Source organism: Drosophila biarmipes, chromosome 3R (genome assembly GCF_025231255.1).
Source record: "Drosophila biarmipes strain raj3 chromosome 3R, RU_DBia_V1.1, whole genome shotgun sequence".
Lineage (NCBI taxonomy): Eukaryota > Metazoa > Arthropoda > Insecta > Diptera > Drosophilidae > Drosophila > Drosophila biarmipes.
Genome location: NC_066616.1, coordinates 20,779,517 through 20,800,289, shown reverse-complemented (window position 1 = coordinate 20,800,289; position 20,773 = coordinate 20,779,517). Strand labels below are relative to the sequence as shown.

The 20,773-nt window shown below is 41.3% G+C and overlaps 1 protein-coding gene across 1 annotated transcript in view; it reads right to left on the bottom strand.

Moving 5' to 3' along the window:
• LOC108026142 (mucin-17) overlaps window positions 1–20,773 on the bottom strand; it is a 47,283-nt gene that overhangs the window by 12,577 nt on the left and 13,933 nt on the right. The gene's annotated exons all lie outside the window — the stretch shown is intronic.

Sequence of the window (20,773 nt, the reverse complement as noted above, 5' to 3'; positions counted from 1 at the left end):
CAGAAACCCTCGAGGCGTCGATGGGAAGGTGTGGAAAAAGCTAGAGAGTTAGCTAAAAAGGAGTTAATCCACCGGATATGGCCCTTTTTATGGCCCTACAAACCCATTTAAATTTATTAAATTATTTCCTTTGTCCAGGCCAAAGCCATATGGTTCAATAATTCGTTACTTTGTCCAAGTAAATTGTATTAAATCCTTCTTCTCGAAGCTTCGCTTCCAGCTTCCCGGGAATAATTTGCATGCACATATTGCCGCAGCTGAAAATCGACCAGTGGGGGAGGGTACGGAAAACCCAGGGGCCGGAAAAGGTTGAAAGGACAGGCAGCAGATGCAAGTGAAGAGCGCCAGAAATGAGGAGCAAAAGGGAATATAATACTTCAGCCTTAACAACCCGCCGCCAAGTTGCTTTCAATAATACCCTTGGGCCACGGTTCGTAAACAATATTTAAAATGTGATTATATGGCAAGGATGTGAAATATCATGTCATATAAATAACGTATATAAAATGTTCGGGAAATATCATTCAGCTGTGAGGGATTGTATGCATTTCATAGATACCATTAATCCTGATAAATATTGGACTAATCTATCCTAAAATATTTTTTAAAATATGAGACCAACTGCAACTGTTAAATTGGGAGTACTTAAAGAGAACGAAAGAAAGTAAACCAGATCCATCAATTATGCCTGATAAAGAGCTAAATAAATTTTCCATCAACTATAATCCCTTTTTAAACTCGTATTGTTATGATAATCCATCATACCCCATATTTAGTATATCCCCCGATAGAGTATAGACAGTCGAGAAGGAGGATAAGCGAACATAAGCATGCATCAAAATCGACATCACCGTCTCGTCGTTGTCGGCAGCTGAAAGGGTTTCGGTGGGCGAGAAAGGAGGGTAGGTGCCTTCGCAGGAGCTCCGCTTGGATGCGATGCAGTGTGTCCAAGTCCCGGCTGCCGACGCAGCAGCATCATTATCGACAGCAAAACTAAATGCAAAAGAATTTAACAAGCGCCCCCTGCCTGAGCCTATACCTATCCGCACAGAGAGGAGCCGCTCCTCCTCCTGGCCTGTTGGATGCCTCCCGCTGGCAGCAGCAGCCGTTGCCATTCAATCCTCATCAGAAGACGGCCAGAAGGTTGGGGTTTGGGTTCGGGTTCCGTGTGGATATATTCCCGGCAACGACGAGAAATGCGAATCGTTGGCTGCCGCCTTTTGTGTGTGTCTGCCTGGCTGGCTGTTGCCTGGGCGATGTTTGTTTGCAGCCACCAAAGGAGGGAGATTGAGATTGGCAAGTGGACTCCAGCTCCAAATCTAAAGCAACAGCGCCAGGCACCTCCTATACGCATGCATGTGCATCTATACATGTGCCCAGCGCGCACAACTGAATGGCGAAATCGCGGATAATCCCCTGTTCGCCTCGACTTGCCTTTGACGCTTTTGTCGCAGCACTTTCATTTCAATTATGTAATTAAACTAGCATCAACTTGGGTGAAAAGGGATCAAGCTTTTATGGCCCCAATTAAAAGTGGTTACTTGTGGTTTTTAATTAGGACTGATAGTTGCTAAAAAATAAATGCAAGATAATTTTAGTTTTATAATCGGCTTAACCACATGGAAATTCTCTGCCTGATTTCTGCCTGATTTCTAGCGAAAATTACTATTAAAAGCCGAGGAGATAATATCTTTGATTCAGGCAGTTCAGTCTAATAATTCGCATTTTAAGAAAGTTAAAAGATCTGTTTTTTGTTTTAGAACTTATTTAAAAGAACCCTCAAATCCCAAAAACAAGCTATACCTTCCCACTTCTCAACAACCCTCATTATGGATCGACAAAAATAATTAAACAAGATCTCAGAGACCTCAATTAAAGCCTAGTGATTGTGTTTAACCCAGTCAAAGGCTCTATAAAAACGGCTGCTTCGGCGGCTGTATTATATTTTATATAGCGATATCTTTGACACGACAACTCCCTTTTCTGCAGTCTTTAATTAAACAGTTAGCAGGCGGCGGGGCGGGGGCGGAGGCGAGGCTGCAGACCCTTGGTAATTTCACACAAAGGCAGACCACAAACGAAACTAACAGCCAGATGGGTGGTGAGTGGGTGGCGAGCCAAAAACGAACGCAAAAAAAGGAGAATCGAAAGAGAAACTAAAGGATAAATTGACAGGCAGACACAGATACACACCCAGCCAACGCGGCGAACACATAGATACGCCAAACTTTTGCCAGGCGACCACAGATGAGCGCACTTTTGGCTGCCGCCTGACATGGCGAAAATGGTCGCAACGCTATGGATGCATGGATGGATGCTGGATGCTGTATGTTGGATGCCGGATAGATAGATAGATGGAAGCTGTGCAAGCTGGCCGGATAAATGGGGATGGGGAGGACGCCTCCCGACTGCCTGACGGCCATTTACTTGAGTGTCTGGGCGCAAAACAGAGGCAGCAATGGCAACAGCAACATCAACGCGCTGAGAACGCCTTTGAAGGATAGCTACACTGGGAGAATAACAGCAACGGAAACAACTAATATTTACTTAAACGTGGGATGAGAAAATAGTCATGTATAACATCATATTTATAAAACTTTTACTCTGCAGAATCATTTCAAAAAGTCTATATCTTCTCATTTAAGATTTAACCATAATTTTGAGATGTTTATAAGTTTTTCCAGTCATTAAAATATTATAAATAATTATAAAATTTTCCTTAATTTCCAAGCCATTTTTAGGAGTGTCTTTCTATTGTCCTAAGTCCTTTTTCTAACACTCTTAATTACTTAATTTCTACACCCCTTTTCTTTCAGTGCACACAAATTCTGAGCCAGAGCCGCGTAATATTTTGCATTTCGTGCCGGGGCAGCACCGAGCGGCTGTTGGTCGCGACTCGTCGCGAGATGAATCCTATTTACAAGGCACAATTCTGACTGAGTGCACACACACACTGGGGGGCTGTGGGGGTTGGAGGTTCTCCATAAGGCGGGGGTGACTGGGGGGTAGGAGGAGCGGTCAGGGGGCCAGGAGGCGGCTTGTCAAAGTCAGTTAAATTTTAGTCGTTTTGAACGACAGACGTAACTGCAGCACAAGTACAAGAAAAACGGAGTGGCGGAAGGCAGCTGGAAAAAAATGTGAACTGAAAGGTAGTGGCAGAGTGTTTTTGCTATTTTCCCCCTGTGCAAGTGTAGTGGCATCCCACCCGATACACCCCCAACACCACCCCCTCCTTCAATTCCGTCAGGGAAAATATTTTCTAGTGCGCCTTGGAGGTAATTCGGGTTGTTAAGCTGCCTTTGCAGCTGGCAAAGAGCAAGATCTAATTGATTAAAATGTGTATACAGAAAAAGGTAACCTTTACAGGCCGAATAAGCAGATGTACTTCAATTTAAACCCCTATTTTTAATGCTCTTCTCCCATTTATAATGGCCAAAAAGCATTTGAAATATGCGCGTTTTAATGGCCGCTAACAAATCACAGTATCGCAGCAGAACAAATTAGTCATGACTATTATAAAATATTTTTCCCAATCAATAAACATACATATATGAACAATAATTGGCGAGTATTTAGCACATAAAATCTGTTTTGGCCAAACATAAATCACCGCCGAAACAAGGAAATGAGTTGCATTGACAAACTTTTTTCTGCCAAATCATGCGTTAATGGGATTTATCTCATGATTATAACCCGGCACAGCACTCCGTTGCCAGTCCATCCCCAAGCATACAATTTTTTTTCGCTCCAGTAAATTTCATTTTGCAGAGCTGTAGCTACGGAAAAATAAAAAAAAGGTATATTTATATGCCAGAGTTCAGACTGCGACTATGAGTCTGGGACTCCTCGCCTCGGAGGACACTTTGGAGAGACCTCCTCCTCGGGACGGCCTTATGCTTTCGCATATTTTATGTGGCGGTAAGTGTGTGCTTGTGTCTGTATCTCGGTCTTTGTTGTTTCATTTATTCGGTTGACTGGCATGACCTCAGCATCCTCGACGACTCCTTTCCACCTTGTAAGCCCCTTTTTGCCCCGCTTAATACCCCTTCCCCAACAACAACTGCTAAGTAGGAGCTGCTGCAAGCGGCGCCGCCATCGTCGTTTTTGAAATTTTCATCCTGCGACTCTTTAGCAATTGTTGGTCCTCTTATTTTACCCTTTTAAGGGGACATTATGCCTTCGGTTGGAAATCTTGCACAGCGGGGTTTTCCTTTTAATCGCATAGAAATTGTGCATCAATCTCGAATAACCCTGAGACGATTAATAATATAAGTAATTGCAGGGCAGCGAAAGGGTACCATTGTTCGAGGGCGATCGGGAATAAAGCTTTGGGTTGAAATATGGAAAAAGTTTATTCCAGTATCCGATTAAGTAATCCTTACTCTTTCGGAAATTGGAACAATCTTTTTATTTTAATTATGTTTCATTCGACTTTTCTATCTATATATCTTTTGCTTCATATTCTTAGATTCCATTATTCTAAAACTAAAAGACTTTAAAGTACTTTTATCCGAACCCAAAGAACACCTAGTCCCCAACAGATCCCCAATCTATCGTTGTTTCTGTATTGAAAATAATTCTTTTGGATGTGGTATGGAAACCTTCATAACTATTTTTCGGATAATTGATTTCTCATCAAGTTAAATCGTTTTTCTTGATATTCTTAGGTTCTATTAGTTTTACATAAAACATAAAGAAAGTATTACAAGCCTCCTATCCCAACCTCGAGAATAACTAATTCTCAGGCAATTATTACGAGATGTATTATTACCCCGATCATGTTCTTTCATCGATACAAGGGTATTTGACCCATCGGTCTTGAGGTCTATTGTTGCTGCATTGTCGTTGCTGTTGCTGCTTGTGGATGGCTGATTTCGCTCTACAACTTCTCCTACTGTTTTTCCCCTTCCTTTTTATTCTTGTTACAGCTCCTGGTTTTCTGCATCTGCCTCTCGGCCCGTTCTATTGTCACATTTTGCAACAATGGCAGCCGTGCGCGCGAATCGGACTCAGAAAAAGGAGCCGAGTAAACGACTGCAGGAGCAACATCATCATCAGCATCAGCATCATCATCATCGTCGTCGTCAGGATGATGGAAAAAATACTGGTAGGGGGAGTTAGGGGTCCTCCAAATGGAGGCTGAGGACTACACGCCTCTGCTCTGGCGTATGAACTGTTGATGGTGTTACGGCGATATGTCGCCGACTACGGACTCAGCGTCCTCGGCACTCCAAGCTCCTCACCTCCATTAGTCGCACGCGTTTATAAGTAGAAGCATACAAAAATGTTTGTGCACAGAAGGGGGAAAAACAATGCTCCGCCAGGATAGGATGGGAATAAGACAAGGCATACTGTGTGTACACAAAGAAAAAAGAGCGGAATAATAGGTATTATACCTTTTTAAAGAATGCTTTTCAGTCAAGGGTAAGTTGCTTGTAGTCGTACTATCCTTTATGAGGAAGTGAGGCTAAGTTGGGAAATACAACAATTTTAAGAAGACGTTTTATAAAACCTGTTGGTTTTTATAATGAGGTGGTGGCTTTAATAACGATTGGTATATGATGTCTTTTCATATCCTTTTGGCTTTTATAACAGCTATCAAATGCTATATGTCTTCTTAACCTGTTGGATATTATAGCAATATTTTACATTATTTATACATTCTAAGCCTGTTCCCAATACCATTTTATTTTCTGTGTATAGGACACAGGAGGACACTGTGACAAAAGCGGGAGTGGGTGGGGATGTGGCTGACTGGCCGGCTCCTCGTGGAGCGGATAAAAATGAAATAAAAATCGATAAGTAGAGGCACGTTTGAATGCCCACCACCCTGCTCACGTATAGATGAGGATGGGGCTTGAAATGGGAATGGAGATGGGGATGGGGATGAGGATGGTGGACAGACGATGACTCCGCTAGATGCCTCGTGTGTATATACTTTGTGTATTGTTTGGCAAATTCTTGGAAACGTGCTGCTCCCCAGCAACTCCCCATACTTTTCCTTCTCCTCGAGAGTTGTATATTTTTCCATGTCTGCCTGCCTGGCTCACCCTATTTACCACAATTAGATGTCATTTAATGCTTGATAATTCGCTTAATGACAGGAACAACAAAGTTTTCTCAACTTCTATTTAAATTGCGTCTAGCCGAAAGTAAAGGTCAAGTTTGGTCTTTTGTGTCTAAGCCCAGACACCTTATAAAATAAGTGAAAAATAGGCATATTAAACCTAAGTGAATGGGTATTTCATCAAAAGACACTTTATCTTGGGCTCTAATAAATTTAATTTCAATACATTGACACCATCAATAAATAAAGGTCTTTAATTTATTAATGTTAAAAACAGCCAAATTAGTTGGCAAACAACCATATTCCAATGAAATGATTCAATAAAAGTGTACAAAAGCCAACGACAGACAATACAAAAGCTGTGAAAATATGCTCAATTGAGGATGCTTCAAGTGAGTGTCAAGGCTTCAATTAGTTAAATGGAGTTGTTATCGCCTAAATTGATCCACAATCCAACCTACGGCCAACCTACACAGTACAACAATTACGGATAATGCAGTCGGGCATTAAATATTCATTTAATGACAGGCAAAGTGATAAAAACGAGTGACAGAATCAATCGATACCAGAGTACCAGAGCTCACTCATATCGATTGGGCTATTGGGTCAAAGAGCAAAAAAAAAGACGTTGTAAATTAATTGTTCCCTCGCATTGAACAGGTTTTCCGCCAAAATCATTAACACATCTTGTGGAACTGTTGGCTTTGCCACCGCTTTGTGTGGTTGCCGTGGTTTGGGAATGGCTGTGGTCAAAGCCTCAGCTCCAATGTCAGGACCTGTCTTTGGACCCATCAAAGCAAAGTTGAACCGCAGCTCTTAAGCGGTGGGTTTGGGTTTCTGGGGTGTTCGAGGGGAATGGTTTATGGCCAATTGAAAATGCATTATTCAGGTCTCAAATGAACAATTCCGGCAACCGTTTCTGCCACCGTAAAACCAAATCGTATATGCCTCTTGCTTGGGATCCAATCATCTCACATGTCACCCATTTTGTTGTGGCCCAAATAAAGGCAATCTCAACCGTCTTAGCTACAGCTACAGTCGCAGAGTCATAGCCACGGCAACAAAGCCGACACACGCACCCCAGGCGACGTCAAATGTATCTAATGGATACCGGGCCAGACAGCTGCAGGCAGGCACTTATCCAGGTACAGTGGGTGCCCGCTGGGGTAAATGTATCAACAAGCTTTGGTACTTACACAGAGCTTACAAAACGTAATAATTCCGTTCAGGAGATTATTAATTTATTTTAAACTCAATTAGAAAGCAAAACCCCAAATGTATAATTTGTTTAAAGATTTCAAGATAAAAACCGTGCTTGAAATCTCGAAATCTTTTGCACATGGTAAGACTTAAATGGAAATAATGATTTTTTTTGAAGAAAAACCTTTTAGTAATAAAGAATCAACGCCCTTAAAGTCTCTTTCACACACCCACACCCTCCGTTCCAATTAGCGTGCACCCACTGTGGCGGGCAGTATCTAATGGTTACCTATTGGCCGGGCCAAGGCAAAGGGCCACGAAAAACAAAAAATAGAACCCAAGAAAAGGTGCCACCACAATCTCTGTATCTGTATCCGTATCTGTATCGGTATTTTTCCCTGCCCGTATGTTTGTGTGGGTGACGAGTACATCAAAATGTGTTTAGGTGCCTGGGTGTGTGAGTGAGTGCCCACCAGCGAAGAAACAAAAAAATTGTATCTATATCCTATTTGTTGGGGGGTTAAACGGGGGGAGTATGACGATGGTTTTTATAGGGTCACACGAGCGCGCATTTCTTCACAAATTGACGTTGTGGTTGTTGTTGTTGTTGTAGCCGCCGATGTTCTCTGTTGCTTGATGGCTGTGTAAGTGTGTATCTGTGTGTTTTGTTATATTGACGTATCTGAGCCTCAAGACGTGCGCTTTACACTTCTGCGCCCCAAAAGGCCCCGACAATAACAACATACAGAAGAAGAAAAAAATCGGCTACATATCAAATTGAAATGCGCAGGTCAAATAGATGTTTACATTTTTTATAACCAATTTGGCGGAGTGAATAATGGATATATCAGGATGAATGCTTGATGAACTTTAATAAGACGGGTTTGCCCAGCTATATATACACTTATTTTGATGAACTTAATAAACATCAAATCAAATTACAATTTGCTTCGGCGTGTAATATAATATGATATGGCATTTCTTTCAGTGCAACTGGAGGAGGCCAAACATCATTTGCACGCGTGCTCTTTCCGCTCTTTCCGCTCGAGAAATGAGAGAGCGAGGGGGCAATGGGGGCGCAGGAAAAGGTGAAGGGGGCGGGGTTATGGCCCAGAGGCATCTTCGAGATACTCACTAAATATTTGCGGATAAATGGTGAAAATTTTGACTGCTTTTGTAATAAACTTGGTAGCGATTTACGCCGCTGTTGTTTTTGGCCCATTAAACGCCAGGCCGAGATGGTGTGTTTGGTTAATTCCCCTTCTCCCGCACACTTCTTGCCCTTTCTTTCGGACTTTCTTCACTTCCGTTTTACGGTTTGTTTTGCTCTTTGTTGCTTTCACTCTTGGTGGGGGACTGCTCTGCACTGCACACTTCGTTTCACTTGTTCACTTTTGGCCGGGGTCCATAATTAATTTGCATTTGGCATCACGATGAGGATGATGGTCAGCATGTGACACACACAGAAGTAACGGTTACGGCGGCAGGACAACAAGGACTACGACCACGGATATACGGCCACATTCATCGCGAGCCCGGCACGTACGTGAGACTAGAAGCCCGACTCAATGCACTCGACATTTTTATATCCCGATGCGAATACGATATCCTGCTGCCACTGGCATTCCATGCTCTCCTTCAATACGCTGCGCTCTTCGCGTCCTTCCGCCGCCTTGTTGCTGTTGTTGTTTCGCGCGCGAAGGCAAGAATGAGAATGAGAAAGAGAACGAGAGTCTCTGACTCGAGACCAGACCGTTGTGAAAAAAAAACAACAGAGCGCGGTGGTCACACTGGAAAAATACCATAATAACACGCTGTGCTGTGGGTGAGAGATAGTGTGAGCGGGAGAGTGCAGAAAATCGAAAATGTGGGGGGAGTGGAACGGCATGGGGAGCGCTTCGAGGGGGGAGGGACTTTGGGGCATCTGCAAGACGTGTGCGGTGCACCAAACACGTAAAATCACTTAGGCATCCCAGAAACAGAAGGCCCCCCGAGAGAGAGTTTGGCACCAAATGAGAGCGCGCCAGAGAGAAAAGGAAACAGCGAAGGACCAAAACCAAAGACGGCGTTGCCAGATGCAAGAGGCTGCGATAACAGGTGGTAGCACTGTTTGAAAGCGTAATAAAAATAAATTACGGCTAAGATAAAAAATGGAAAACAAATTAACTAAAATAAAATAATTACTTGTTTTGAGTGTATCCTTAATAAAGTTTATTAGGCAAGAAAAATTCAATAAATATTTAATACGATATTAACCATATTTTTTTACACAAAACAAAATTATCAAATAATTTTTAAACCCCCCGGGGTCACAATTTTCCAACTTTCTCTTCCTCTTTCCCACTTTTCCAAAAGTTCAACCACATTAATAGCGCCACCTGGTGGTTTCTTTTGACGCTATTTGTTATGAGCCGTAATCATCAAACAAAAACGGTTAACCGACCAAAAAACAAAACTACTTAAACTCACTCTCTGAGCACGTGAGACCCCAAAAAAGTGAGAGAGTGCGATGGATTGGGGCTCTCTCATGCGCAGCCACCACCGAAACAATAACAACAAATAACGGTAACGACAGGGAGCACATCAAAAAGCAACCCTCGAATTTGTGTACAGCAATAACAAAAACAAGCGGCGCTCTGCTCGTGAATCAAAATATGGATATGGATTATAAATGCGAGAGTAAAAATGGGGCAACGAACACACACACACACGCACAAAGGGGCGATATAATAGACAAAAAGGATGAAATATTACACGCTTCTCTTTCCGACATTTTTGTTTTTTTTGTTCTCCCAGACTTTGGTAAAAAGGTTTAGGGGCAATTTTACAGTTGCCGACAGCAATTTGCATTTACAAGTACGTAGATACAGATACAGATACAGATACAAAGGGGCAAATCAATTTGCAGAAACCTGTTACAAAAGGCCAGAAAGAAGAAGAAAAGGCCTAGACAGCTATCCCACTCCCAATCACAACACAATTAACATTCATGAGTTGGTTGCTTGTGGTCAAAACTCTCACGCACTGGATAAACCAGATAAACTATCTCAATAAAGTCAATAAAAAACCCGGCATGAAATGGCAAAAAGGTTCCCACAAACACACAAATAAAATAATACACACACACCTCCGCTTTCGAGCGAGAAAAATTCAGGTTATTTTTGTTGCTATCGATGACGGTGCAGAAAACTTTGATGACAATACAAAATCCATCTAGGCACTACAACCCCCTATTAACCTCGCTAAGAAGTTTATTTTACTTTGATATTTATAAACTTATTTATAAACTTTGTAACTTAAACTACAGCTTCTAGAACCCTAAAGATGTTTATACGACCAACTTCTTTTTTAGGTAAAACCACTAAAGGATCAAACATTTTGACCCCTCCCCTAAACTACATTTTTGTATCTCGGCAAATTGCGATTTCTGTGGGAACATACCAAAGTGTTATGGGATCTGTGTTTAGATTGCAATCGATAAGCGATTTTTGGAATCTGAATGAACCATTGTTTGTATTTCCTACGAATGCCAGGCAAACATTCGTTCGAAATAGAGGATGTGATCCACTTAGAAAAAGCAAAATGCTGTCGGTTGCCTTAACCCAATCCCAAACCGCTCCTTGAATGCGGTAGGTAGGTAAAAAAGTAGCCAAGACCAGAGGAGAAATACCTCCCAGGTGCCGGAATCATTTAGGATTTGTTATTTTTGCATATCTATCCGGCAACAGAAATGTAATTGAGTTAATAACAGACGAACGAAATGCCACAGCAAATCTGTGCAACACCATCTCTTTTTTGGCTTGTTTTGGCTTTTGGCAGCAGTTTTGCATTCATTTACGGGAAATATTTTTAGCTGGTTGCGTTTGCAATGCTTGGAAACACACTCTTTGCCTGGAGAGGGAAGTGGCAATGTTTATTGAATTGAATTGGTTAAAGCATCCGTAGAATCGACTTTTCCATAACCAGGTAATTTGACAAACGCTTTTAAGGCTTATACTGTTACCATTGCTCGAGAGCATTTCCAGAAATTCCCAAATAGGTTTGAATTTAACAGATTTATTTACCTGTAACGACAAAGAACATAAAAAATTTCCATTAGCACGGTGAATAGCAAATAATAAACTTGTATTTTAATTAACATATTGGATAGAGATGTGACGTTAACGTTCTTTTTGTTAATTGCTTCATTTAGTTAATAAAGCTAGAATCAAAAACAGATTTCTTGACCAAACCTTATCAAATCAACCTAATTTTCTATTGAGTTAAACTATTCCGATAATTACTATCAGCTTAATAATAGCCCACATGCCATGGCCCACTCATGAGAACCCTTGTTAAGCGGTCAATTAATGCCGCTAAAACTGCTCTAAAATCACGATTGAGATTCGTGCTGATTTGCCTGCCTCGATTGTGAACCGAAATGGCTGTGAAATTGAGATTTCCTACTTAAGCGCAATTAAAATTAACTTCAAATGAAATCGTTAAAATTGACGGGCATTAGGGGAATGGACGCGCAAACGGGAGCGCTTGAGTTTGACCGGCAAAACTCCGATCCGGAATAGCCATAAAGCCAAGGGTCTTTGGTCTGTGGTCCCTGGTCCGTCGAGATGCGAGATCCCAGGCCAGACAGCATCGTTATTGCCCTCCAGTCGGATGAAACCACCCCACTTCTTCGACCGGGCGGCGTTGAATGCGCCGCAATCAATTTGTCGACTAATTGACATACATCAGACCAGTGAAGTGTGCTTAAAGCGCAATGAGAAATTATATTTTTAGCCCCGGCATCGTTCGCCCCTCATCTCATCAAGGGCCCCCCACCGATTTGGGTTCGGTTAAGACTCGCCGAGAACTACAGGGGGAAAATGGAATCAAAACGCAAACACTCCATTAAAGTGGGCATCGGCAAGGCGCGGTGGTAGGGATAAGGGAGCAGAGGTCAGGGACCAGGGCAAATCAAAAGCTAACTACAAGCTACCCATAAATCATGCTCATAATTCCCCATTACGATCTATGGGAAACAGTTCGATTGGGCGAACTTCAAAGTCTATTGCCGGGGAAGTTGCCTTTAAGAATATTTATTGGAATTATTTAAAGCTGATTGCACATTTCGCTTTCTCATAAGTCCTAAGTATTTTGTTATAAGTGTAGTACACCCATCCCATTATAGTTTTCCCATTAAATATTGATCTTCCCCAGAATTAGTGTTATGAGATTTCTCCTACGTTTTGATGTCTCGAAATCAAATAAACGTCTTGGGCTGAGTGAAGGCTATTAATAGCCGTGGTTGTCAGTTGATGTACTAATTTTTCAGTGAGCCGCACATCCCATTGCCATTCCGATTCGGATTCAGATTCATATTCCCACTTCGAGTTCCACTTTTCCACCTCCGACTCCGCCTCCCTGGGCAGTCCCCTTTGAATTCCCCGAGCTGTCTGTTTGTCACTCAACATATGGCGGGGATAATTAGTTTGCCTTCAGTGGCAGCTCCCAGGGCATCCGACTTGGCAGTAGTATCTCTCCGCTGCATCTCCATCCGTACTATCTGTGTATCTCTATCTCATCTGTGCGTCGCCGCCTCTATCGCTCTCTCCATCGCTCCAGCTATCTTCGAGATGTGGGCACAATTGCATTTTGTTTCACATTTCCACAATCGCAGCGCTCGTCTGCAGCTGTCTACATTAATTAATTCCTTTGAATGCATACACAAAAGCACACAAACGCACCCACAATGCGCATCCGAATACGAATCCGAATATCTATCTATATAGCCCCGTCTCTTTCGCCGGCGGTGCACCCATCTCTTTCTGCCAGCCGACATCGAGTCTGGTTTGTGTGCTCAACGTACATTCATGTACATATGTAAGTACCTCGGTCCGCTCGTTGTTTATTCGTTTTATGTTGTGTAATATATCAAATTGGAGTAGAGATGAGATGGCGAGCAATGCGAGATGCATTTAATAAATATGCAGATGATGCATTCACGAAAAACAACAGGATGGCAGGTAGGCCGGGGATTATTTCATTGACATGCAGCCGAGCATTGGGACCTCATTTCCCAGCCCACGGACCCCAGTTTCCAGTTTCCAATGCCCAATCCGATTTGTCCCCCTGCATTATCTGGCAGGTCTTTAAAATTGACATGGCATTTGTGGGTCTCCATATTCTGAGGGGTGCGACAGATCAGTTGTCATAATTAAGCGATAGTTAAATATTACAACTCAATGGGCAGCGAAAAAATCAACGAAAATTTAGAGCTCTAATTTCAGTCTATTACTTTTTTAAATATTTCCAAATATTAACTAAGTAGTTTCATTACCATATGATATTATAATAATAATATTCCTTTACAAATTTCATCATTAAGTATATCATTTATTTTTATAAATTAAATCAAACCCGATTCTTGCTGTGCAGCTGTATCGTTTAACATATCCACCGCAATTAAGATTCCACTGGCATCTTTGGTTTGTTTTAAATGCTGATTTATTTATGCTCAGTTACGTGTATTTTAGCCACACAGAGCCCTTCAAAGGCATCATTATGCCCGCAGACTGATGAAGTGGCTGGCTGGGAGTGCTGCGAGAGGAGGACTAGAAGCTGTTCGGATCAGACAGGTGAGGGGGTTGAGAGGGGCAGGTAAAGCAGTGGCACAACCGAAACTGGAAACAGGAATCGGATCCCGTATCCCTATCCCTCCCTTGGTTTCGCGTTTCATCCTCGAGCACCTGCCTTGCCTTATAAACCGACACTTGAGACCGAAACCGAAACATATTTTCTGTTTCACACTCTCTGGCTCACCTCATCGCATCGGGCTCACCTTTACCATTTACCTTCCTGCGGCGTGATTATCCCCCTCGAAAGCCCCTCCTGCCACGCCAAGAACTCCTGTTTTGATAATGCTGATTGCAACAAATGTTATGGCCATTTTCGACTCTGCTTCAATTTCAGCTTCGTCTTCATCGTTTTGGCTTAAACATTTGTTTGCACTTGACATTAGCAAAGTCATAACACAAATTTCCTGCCTTGCACCCCAGCAGCAACGAGAAAAACAACAGCTACAACATCGGGAACCATAATAATAAAGGCAAAAGAATACATGGAAGGGGCTTTAACAAATTGCTGTCCCAGCACTTGTCATCAGTGTTGTCATTTAAGCCTTGTTTATCACTATGTTTGTTGCATTAAAAAAATAAATATATTTTACAGCAAAAAGTTAATAAAACTATAACAACCTTTTAGTTTATGAAGTAAAATAAAAGTTAAACTTAAACTTAAACCTGTTCAAAAGGTTCTAAAACTGGGCTGTCTTCTTATTCTTCTCTAGAGTAAAACCCACGGTTAGCTTAACGTGAGGATGAGAAAAGGGACACATATTAACAATTGTATTTTCTTATTCCTTATCTGATTATTGGGAAAGACATTTAGTATAGGTTGTCATAATTGGGTTACTACTCGGGGATTATGGTTTTATGCTTACTATTTTTTAAATTTTCTAACCAACGGTTAGTTTAACATGTGGATGATAATAACATTTTAATAAACCGTTTCTGTTAATGGGAATGAAATTTACAATAAGATATTATCATTTTTTGTTATTCCTATCTTATTATTGGGAAAGACATTTAGTATAATATGTCATAATAGGCTTACTACTCTATGACTATGGCTTTATGTTTATTATTTTTAAAATGTTCTAACCAACGGTTAGTTTAACATGCGGATGATAATAACATTTTGAAAAACCGTTTCTGTTAATGGGAATGAAATTTACTATAAGATATTATAATTGCAGAACATTGTATCCCCTCTATGTGCAAATCTAGCTATTTAATGGCTCAGAAATCGCGGCAGCACCGCTTGCCATACTCCAAAGCACTTCAGACAGGTTTGCAGAGGGGGTGACTAGGGGGTACGTACCCAGGGAGGAGGACAAGTGAGGCGTTCAGAGAACAGACATCCACAACAAAACGGTAAAATTGTCATTTACAAAAGCCAACGCGTGCACAGGTAAAACTCGTAAAAAAAAAGATACAAGAGCAGGGTAAAAAGGCAGGGGCCCACAATAAATAAAAAAACAACCTACCGGCGGCTTCCAAACGCTCGTCGCACGTGAAAGTCAACGAACTGGAACACCCCTCCTGGAGCACCGAGTAACCCCCAACCCAGTGCCCAGCCCCCAGCCCCCCGCAATACCTGACCGCTGACTGTTGACGCTCACTGGCCGCCAACTCTTGGCAGTCACCGCAATGCGAGGCAGCAAAAAAGGTCTAAATTGCATGAACAACAGGTCCGGTCCAGTGGCGAACGGTATTACCCCTGACCATTGATCCCTCCTCCTCAGAGCCCGCTCCACACACGCCCGTTAATTTGTTATTGTCGCACAATTTGCCCAGCTAGGCAAGGAGCATCCCAAATCGTATCCCAAAATGGCCAGTCAATATGGGTATAATCAACTTGAGATACTTTTGTTGCCAAGAGATCAAGTGTCCGCCTGGGGGAGCGTGTAATTCGGCCAATTGAATTCGTGTTTGCAAGCTTTTTATGGCTATCCAGCAGGAGAATGTATAAAATAGCTTTGGGGGTGTATAAAAAAGAGGTTGAAGGGCATCCAATCTGATATCTGGGTATTCAATTGCGAGTGTCAGGAGTACATTTAGGGAAATTCATTTTATTTGGGATTCTTCCGCTTCCGCTATAGGTAGATAAAAAGGATGTAACCTTAAAATAGCAAGTATTATATTGTATCATATCATGTAATTGTAAATTATGTTTATTGCCTTCCCCTATATGTATATGTACTTAACAGGATTGTTTTTGCGTATAACGTTACATATAATTGATTTCCAATATTTTATGGGATATACACATCCCTTTCCGCTTGAGGGAGTTCCCCAACTTCTTCGTGGAGGCATTTTAAAATCCATTTGAAATCCAGGGCAGCCCATAACCTTTCTCTCCCTTCAGTTCAGCCCCCCTCGATTATGTTCGTTCCGCTAGAGAAGAAGAAAAGGAATTTAACCGACAATTTTATTTTGATTTCGTTACTCGATTCTTTTGGCCAGATTGGCCAGCCCGGCGACGTGTACGTTTTATGGCCAATACGTGTTTAGCCCGACAATGAACAATGAATTTATTCGGCCGGCTTTTTGCTACTTCTACGGCCGGGCCACCATCAATTTAATATTAAAAAATGGACAGCAATCGGAAGCCTTACGGGGGGGTGGAGAGTGCGACTTAGACAGCCCTTTCAGCAATCATTCACTCAATTGGTGTTTTCCAATATGCACGAACGCGACATCAAAGGGCGCCACCACCCTCGCCATAAGGTCAAGGGGGTGGTGGTGGTGATGGTGGTGTTTCCCCGGGAGCTAAGAGGATCTGTGGTGCTGGCTCTAATGGTTGTTGTTGCCTGGAAGTCCTGTGCTTAGGGCACATCGAGCCGTGTAATTAGATTGTCACACTGAAGTGGCTGCCCTTTTCAGCCGCTGTCATTGCATTTTGCCAGAGCTATTATTCCCGCTTGACTGAACTCCTTTATACACCCTTTTTTAGGGGTAACAAAAGGGTTTAAAAAAATTTGATACTGATTTTTAAAAATGTCTATAAAGTAGAGATTTTTTCAATAAATTATAAAAGTTATCTAGTCTATTAAAAAAATTTTCCAAAGTAATTTTACCAAGCACCTTTTTTCGTACCTTTCCTACAAAATAGTTTTCAACACCAAAAAACCCATTTTCTTGTATAGAAAAATACTGCACATATGCAAACATCGGCTTAAACATCTTGAATAGCTTTTCCTGGCTCATATCGCCTGTCCGATTTCCCACACAGCTCGGCAGCATAAACATTTTGTTTACGTACCCATTTCCCATATTAACCGCACAGAAAAAGGGTTCCCATTAAGTCGGTTGGTCGCGTGCCTCGAGTTTTATGAATGCATACAAACGTATTTCGTTTCGGTAACTCGAGCCACCGCGAAAGTGTCATATGCCGCACGGCTTTGAGTGTAGGGGATAATCACCGCCTGGTTATTAATTAAATGTGCTCTCGAAATAAATGCAAATAATTTGAATTCTCCACGCTGGCAAACACAACAGCCGCAGACAGGACAGCACAGCAGGTGGACACAGAGGAGGGGCGAGTGCACACACATCTGTGTCTGCGTACCTGCCAAAGGACCTCCTGGTCCATTCATTTAGTGTGTGCGCACACACTCGCATTTGTGCGTATCTGCGGTCTGACAAGGAGTAATTGCAAAATGCAATATGACAAACGCACAAAGATACCCGGCAATGTGCAGTTTCGTATCTCAAACACACCTGCATAAATAAAACAAGGCCTATGGGCAACGGATGATTCATGCAGAGAGGCGCCAAGAGTTTGCTGCGCTGCGTATTTATCCTTTCTCCTTAAAAGATACTTTATCTATACTCATTTGGCACGAGCTTTAATGAGTAATTTGTCAAGTGATAATAAAGAGAACTCTTTCAGATAGCTCATTTTGAAAAATAACTCATCTTTAAATGTTATTTATAGTCATCATCTATGTACTACTAAAACTAAACCTAAAATCTTTAGTTTCCCAAGGATCACAGGAATTTTCAATTTTAGAAGACTTACTTTTCTGTTTTTATATTAATAGCAATGCTCCTTTCAATTTTTGCCCAAGCAAATCATCCCACCTTCATAAAACATCCTGCTCGAGGACACTGCCCAAGATGACAAAACGTAAACGTGCAGACTCAAGAAGTACAGCCTTATCTTTGCGACGGGCCAAGGAAAACATTAAATATGAAATGTCGAGACGACAAATGAAAGCCAAAAAGGATATGAAAATAAATTCTAGACGATAAAATCAAAGTGTTGCAGACAACACAAACGGAGCAACACAGCAGCAAAAAACGAGCATAAAGTGAAGAAAACTCAAAGGTTGTCAATTATTTTCCACTTGCCAAAGGCAATTGCAATTTAAATTGATACAAGACACAAGGCTGCAGGCGTTGCAGGTGGATGTTAAATTAGGCAAACATTAAAGTTTATTGAGAACTAAAAACTAGTTTGCAAAACATATTTGGGAATACAAATGTATTGGCAAAATATAACGTTCTTAAATTGTATTATTAAAGAATTAATAAAGACCCTAACAATTTGTATCTTTTTTTTAGTTAAACTCAGAAATGCGAAGGAGTATTTTAAATCCGAAGCCAATGATCTAATTAAAGCAATCAAGTGCTGAAGAGCCCCTGAACATGTTCTTCAAGCCCCCTCTATAATTTATCTTTCCTGCCGTCAGGAACATCAATGTAAACTCGTGCGCTACAGATTCATAATTCGGCTAAGCATTTTGTTTATTTATCCTCTTGTGTGTGGGTCAACTCACACATTTTTCGAACCAAATTGCCTCGGCCCAGGCGATTTGGGGGCACAAAAAAATAGAGGAAAAAAGAAAAGCCAAAAGGCCGCAACGATTCCGAGGCAATTAGGGCGTGGTCGGTGCGCCGCTGTTGAAACTATGCCAATACTAACAAAAACACTGCCAAGCAGCCAGAAGAAGAAGGCGAAGTGCGGGCTGCGAGGGGTTCGCGAATAGTTGCACTCGCAGCTGTTTACAAAATGTGTTTGCTTTAGCATAATATTTAGATATTTTGCGGGCAAGTGTAAGAAATGATGGCAAACAATGCGCGGATGGGCAGAAAAAAATGAAATGAAATAAGTCAACAGAATGCAAAAAATGTTAATTATTTGTTTGCACACAACCACACACTCGACTGGGTGTGTATCCGAAATTGGTTGGCCATTGTCCAGAATTTGTGGCGAAACATCAAAAAGACACGGGTGGAAAACAATTGCAGCGGTTTGGTTTGGGCCAACAGTTTACCGCCCTTGTCGAGTGCCAATTAGGACCGGAAAATCTAATCCGATTATCAGCAGGGGTTCGAGTGTCTGACAGACAGAAAGGACTACAGGCTCTGCTGAAAAGCACAGCATAGCTCTTTAAAAGCACTCTGCATTTTCATGAATAAAGCAATGTTTTGTTTTTGCCAAATAATATTAGTTTTAAAAGCTCTGAGGAGAAGTTTTGCCTCGTGCAAAGGGATTTATAGAAAAAAAAAGGATTTATGGTTAAAAATATAATAAAAACAAGAAAGAAAGGCATTTTCGACGGCCTCAACTATAAGATACCCGTTACTCAGCTATGGGAGTGCGAAAGAGATGGGCATAGTCATGCAGAAAATCGACTGTTTGCGAAATGCCACACTATATGTGCTTATAACTTTTTAATAAATAATGCGATTTAAACAATTTTTGGAATGCAGAATGGTATTGATAGTCAGTTCATTCCCACGTTTACATGCTGATCAAGAATATATATACGGAAAAGCTTCCTCCTACTTATTAGTTTTACTCGTCGAATAAAGTGTATAAAACCAATTGCAAAACATCAACTTGGGCTAATTTTCCAATACCAGTCCAAAGTGAAATCAAACTGCCAAGAAATGCCTAGTCAGTTTCCTAAAAATGGTTCACACATTAAATGTGCACACCTAAACACCCTCGAAAAGTGTAGGCAGATGATAGCAATTAATTGCGAACCGACTTTCAATGGGTCAGGTCATCAAGTGGGTGGCAGAGACCACAAAAACAGAAGTGAGAAAAACGCTGACAAGCCACCAAAATTGTTGTAGTTGGCCCATTAAAAGTCAGCAAAATGAAAAAGCAGAAAATGTCAATTGGGGAAACGAAAATAAAAACAATTTACAATTTTATTATTTATAATTTTGCGAGAAATTCGTGCGCTTGCCAAAAATAAATTTCGATATCGGTGCGGTCCATTCATGCATGGCGCAATAAAAGCGGCGAAAGCAAATAAAATATATTGCATATTTTGGCTGCGGAAAAATAGTTTATAATCTAAATATTTATGCTATTTCCCCCATCCAAGTGTATATGTATTTAATACTGATTTATTTTTCACCCCATATATTATTGGGTTGCTAACGCCTAATGTTTGTATATGGCTTTTTGGATTTGTGTGCTAATTGACCGACTCAACTTGTATAACAATTCGGATTTATATTGTCTGGGGTTCATTGCCACGACATGCCAAGTAATCATTTATTTCGCACCGCCTCAACTTGGGGCAATCAAAGTGCCAAATTATATTAGCCATAAAAACCCGAGGCGTAGAAACAGGGGAGGGGGTTTTGACTTTATTACAGGCACTGAAAAAAAGTGAGTGAGCCATCAAAATGAAATCAATGTTTCAATTAATATTTATTTCGTTATTCTCCGGAATAATAACAGATTGAAGTCATAAAATGTAAACTGTGTTTTTGAAAAAATAAACCGTCTTTTTCAGTGCATAACAGTTTGGTTTCGCTGAGCCTATATGTATTAGGGTAATTATTTTTTTAACCCACAAATGTCAAAGCCGAGAGCCAGCAACAGCAGAAACATCAAAAACAGCTAACAGTATAACGTTGTAGCCAAAGTAATTTCTCAAAG